Source organism: Aegilops tauschii, chromosome 2, assembly GCF_002575655.3.
Source record: "Aegilops tauschii subsp. strangulata cultivar AL8/78 chromosome 2, Aet v6.0, whole genome shotgun sequence".
In the NCBI taxonomy this organism is placed as follows: Eukaryota; Viridiplantae; Streptophyta; class Magnoliopsida; order Poales; family Poaceae; genus Aegilops; species Aegilops tauschii.
The window spans coordinates 183,153,331-183,158,459 of record NC_053036.3 but is presented as its reverse complement, the minus strand read 5'-3'; the positions used below and the strand labels follow the sequence as shown (position 1 = coordinate 183,158,459).

At 52.5% G+C, this 5,129-nt stretch overlaps 1 pseudogene; it reads left to right on the top strand.

Annotated features, from left to right (window-relative positions):
- Window positions 1–352: 352 nt before the first annotated feature.
- Window positions 353–2,248, top strand: LOC141041988 (cleavage stimulating factor 64-like; annotated as a pseudogene).
- The last annotated feature ends 2,881 nt before the right edge of the window (window positions 2,249–5,129 follow it).

Below are 5,129 nucleotides of genomic sequence, written 5' to 3'. Positions count from 1 at the left end.
AAAGCTGCAGCAGAAATACAAACATCATTGACTTCTCCAGTACTCTCAGCTTCAGTAAAGCTTGTATCTGCGGGCATATTCTGCACATACTCCAGCATTTCCTGCACAACATGCAGTTGAACTTCCTGTTTACAACGGTGATCTCTTGCCCAACGCTCTCCGCAAATGAAACAGAGTCCTTCAGATTTCCTGTAGGCACGCAGGGCTGACCATCGGTCCTCAACTGGAGCTGGACGGCTTGATTCTGCAGCATGCCTGTCCTCCACTGTTTTACTGACAACAACACTGCGAGCTGAAGGAAGAAAGTTTTTCTTGCTGTGAGCTACCGAACTAGCGGAAACTGCTGGCTGAAATGAGTGATCTCTCAGTTCTTCGGACAGCAAGGCCAACGCATACGCTATATCCAGGTCCGTTGGTTGCTGAATGCCCACCAGCAAGCGCACTGATGGTACTAACCCTTCCATGACTCTTGTGACATAATGTACTTGACTGGGATTGGGCTCATACGCGGATAACTGATCAAATAGCTTTGAGAAACGCTCTAAGTAGTCTTCTACTGTGCTGGTCTGACGAATGTTAAACATCTGCCTGAGGATATGCTGATGCTTGTTGCGCCCGAAACGAGACTGCAGCAGCGAACAGAATTCAGGCCAAGCTACACCTGGAGCACGGCGCTGGATTGACTCCACCCAGGGAGCAGCTGTTCCTTCAAACAGAGCGGTGGCGAAGGGAATCCACTGGTGCGCTGGTGTGTTCCAGAATCTGAAGTACCACTGAATCCACTGGTGAGCCGGCAGGCGAGGCTGCCTCCTGGGCCAGCCCACGACTTGCGCTTGTTCGTCTGGAGCTTCGGTGCCTTGCTCGTTGCCGCTGACACTGCCGCTGCAGCCGCGTCGTCTACGTCGGCAACATCCCCTTCAAAGCCGAGGAGAAGGAGGTCCGCGACGCCTGCGAGCTCATCGGCCCCGTCCTCTCCTTCAACCAGCCGCCGACGCCGACACGGGGAAGCGCAAGGGATACGCCTTCGTTGAGTACGCCGACGACGCCACGGCGCAGAGCGCGTGCCGCAACCTGCACGGCCACCGGTTGCTCGACCGCGAGCTGCGGGTCGGCCTCACCGAAAGGGCCGGCGCGGCGCGCCGGAGGCGCCGGGGCGACCACGAGCCGGTCGGGATGGAGGACGCCATCCACGCCGCATCCCTCGTCAACGATCGCGGGCGCGTCGCCGTCGTGTCCTCCGTCACGCGGCACCTGGCGGGCGCGTCCAGGCAAGAGCTGCGGGAATCTTTGGACACGTTCGAGAACTGCGGCCCCGAGAACTGCAAGGTACTCACGGAGTACGTCCCAGGGCTGGACATCGCCATGGAGATGGTGCAGCGCCTGCTCGACATGGCTGCAGCGGACGATGCTGCCGGCGAGGCAAAGAGGAAGAAGCGGGCGAGCGCCTGTCCGCCGCCTGACGATCACGGCGCCAAACTGATGAAGCTCGAAGACGGCGGGAAGGCTACGCCGGTGTCCGCTGGAGTTGCCTGCGTCTGAGAAGGAGAGATCGATGCTGCAGCGAAGTGCGCCATCACGAGGAGTCTTTCCTTGCTTCCATGTACATGTACTACTAGATCGCTACTGATTCTTAACTTAATGTTTAGATCAGGCGAAACAAAACAGTTTGTACTACGATTGTACTCCTATATACTCCCTCCGTTTCTTGAGAGCTCAGTACAAATTTATCCTAGAGCTAGTACAAAGTCGAGACACTTAATTTAGGACGAAGGGAGTATGATAATGCAAAATTTACATAGGACAATATTACTACTATATAGTATTTGTTTCCCAGATTCTTGGCTTTGCGTCAAAGTTACATTATTTCGCAAAAAAAAAAATTATATTTTCCCGCAAAATAAAAAATAAAAAAAATGACATTGTTATGAAAAAACGAGATGAACTTGGTTATTACACGAATATTAATTCAAAATCCTAGGGCTGAGCTTCAAATCAGAGGGAGACTCAAGTTGAGTTCATGACATCAAAAGTGGAGCTAAACCAATTTTATAAAGTTCACACTAATATTACATACCATAACAAATGACTGCGAATAATCACATTGATCGTAACCATAGAAAATCACCTACAAAATGGTAGGCATCAGTTCTGAAACCACACAAACAGACCAACATTCCCATCAGACAGAAATGCCATCAAAATCCAGCTAAAAACTCCCCAAAGAAATAAGGGTGAGACATCTAAATCTTTCCTGGGCAGATGCAATCAATCAATACAATGCCTATGAATCAGAACTAGCGTATGGTTCCCTAGCTTCTACTGCTAATAATGCATAATTGTTTCCGCAAAAAATAATGCACAATTATTACAAAATACGCTTCCCAGGTTGCACAAGGCCAGAGTGTCCCATGCACTGTTTGCATACACGACCACGTCAAACTCAGAAGTTGTAGAAAAGTCCCACTTGTCGCCTACCCGCGGGCGACCCGGACGGAACCCTAGCCGCCGGGCGAGCTCCCTCTCGCCAGATCTTCCTCCCCCTCACCGCCGCCGGGCAAAGCCCGCGCAGCGTCGGCGGCGGCGGGGCACTCCGGTTCTCCCTCTCACGGTGCTCGGGCGTTGCGGGGTGTCCGCCGTGGTGAGCTTGCGCTGGGGCTGCGCGGCGAGTGTGTACGGAGCGCGGCACCGCGTGCGGTGCGCGGACACAGGCGTGGGGATCTGGCTCTCATGTTACGGCGGCGGCTGGCAGATCGGATCTCGGGGCGGCTGTTGGGGAACGCAGTAATTTTTAAAAACTTCCTACACACACGCAAGATCTATCATGGTGATGCATAGCAACGAGAGGGGAGAGTGTAGTCCACGTACCCTCGTAGACCGTAAGCAGAAGCGTTATGACAACGCGGTTGCTGTAGTTGAACGTCTTCGCGATCCAACCGATCCAAGCACCGAACGTACGGCACCTCGCGTGCAGCACACGTTCAGCTCGGTGACGTCCCTCGAACTCTTGATCCAGTTGAGGCCGAGGAAGAGTTCCGTCAGCACGACAACGTGGTGACGGTGATGATGAAGTTACCGGCGCAGGTCTTCGCCTAAGCACTACGACGATATAACCGAGGTGTGTAACTGTGGAGGGGGCACCGCACACAGCTAAGAGATTGTCTGTTGTGCCTTTGGGGTGTCCCCTGCCCACGTATATAAAGGGGGGAGGAGAAGGAGGCCGGCCCTAGAGGGGGCGCGCCAAGTGTGGGGTGTCCTACTAGGACTCCCAAGTCCTAGTAGGATTCCCCTTTTCCTTTCCGGAGTAGGAGAGAAGAAAGAGGGAAAGAGAGAGGGAGTAGGAAAGGGCAAGGGGGGGGGGGGGGGCGCCGCCCCCTTTCCCCTAGTCCAATTCGGACCCATGGGGGGCGCGCGCCTCCTTCCCTTTGGCCTGCCTCCTCTATTGCCGTATGGCCCAATAAGGCCCAATACTCTCCCGGCAAATTCCCGTAACTCTCCGGTATTCCCAAAAATACCCGAATCACTCGGTACCTTTCCGATGTCCGAATATAGCCTTCCAATATATCGATCTTTACCTCTCGACCATTTCGAGACTCGTCGTCATGTCCCCGATCTCATCCGGGACTCCAAACAAACTTCGGTCATCAAATCACATAACTCATAATACAAATCGTCATCGAACGTTAAGCGTGCGGACTCTACGGGTTCGAGAACTACGTAGACATGACCGAGACACATATCCGGTCAATAACCAACAGCGGAACCTGGATGCTCATATTGGCTCCTACATTTCTACGAAGATCTTTATCGGCCAAACCTCATAACAACATACGCTGTTCCCTTTGTCATCGGTATGTTACTTGCCCGAGATTCGATCGTTGGTATCTCAATACCTAGTTCAATCTCGTTACCGGCAAGTCTCCTTACTCATTCCGTAATGCATCATCCCGCAACTAAATCATTAGTCACAATGCTTGCAAGGCTTATAGTGATGTGCATTACCGAGAGGTCCCAGAGATACCTCTCTGATACTCGGAGTGACAAATCCTAAACTCGATCTATGCCACCTGAACAAACACCATCGGAGACACCTATAGAGCATCTTTATAATCACCTAGTTACGTTGTGACGTTTGATAGCACACAAGGTGTTCCTCTGGTATTTGGGAGTTGCATAATCTCATAGTCAGAGGAACATGTATAAGTCATGAAGAAAGCAATAGCAATAAAACTCAACGATCATAATGCTAAGCTAACGGATGGGTCTTGTCCATCACATCATTCTCTAATGATGTGATCTCGTTCATCAAATGACCACATGTCTATGGTCAGGAAACATAACCATCTTTGATTAACGCGCTAGTCAAGTAGAGGCATACTAGGGACACTCTGTTTTGTCTATATATTCACACATGTACTAAGTTTCCGGTTAATACAATTCTAGCATGAATAATAAACATTTATCATGATATAAGGAAATATAAATAACAACTTTATTATTGTCTCTAGGGCATATTTCCTTCAGCGGCGGCCTCGATCGGTGGCGCGCGGTGCGGCCTGCCTGGCGGCGGCACCCGCGGGTGGTGATGGGGGGCCTTCCACGGCTGCGTGGGAGACGTGGAGGCGGCGGCGCTACGGCGGCTCCTCGATGGCCGACTGGAGTTCCATGTGAAGCGTCGTCTCTGACTCGATCTACTCCGGTTCGTAATGGTACAGTAGCGACTACGGTCGATGCCAATACAACCAGGACGGATCTGGCGGGTAGGCATGGATCCGGGGGAAACTCCAGGCCGGCGTGGCGGCTGACCAAAGTCGACGCCCTCGGCATCGATTCCCTTCCTGGAGGCTTCGGTGTGGATCCTACACCCCCCCACCTCTGCCATGAGCGCAGGCGAAAGCCTCTGTTCCTCTGTTTGGGTGATGATGGCACTTTGGTGTCCTGTTCCTTCCTGAAGGCATCGGCCGGGTAATGCTCAGGGTGGTGGAGTTGCTGGTAGTTTGGAGTCGACGCGATATGGCATGTAGGCGGAGCGGTGTGGCATCAACCTTATCATCGACTGTGGGTCTCGGCGGCATGGCGTGGTGGAGACTCAGCGTCTGATGCGCGGAGATGGACTCGCGTAGGAGGAAGAA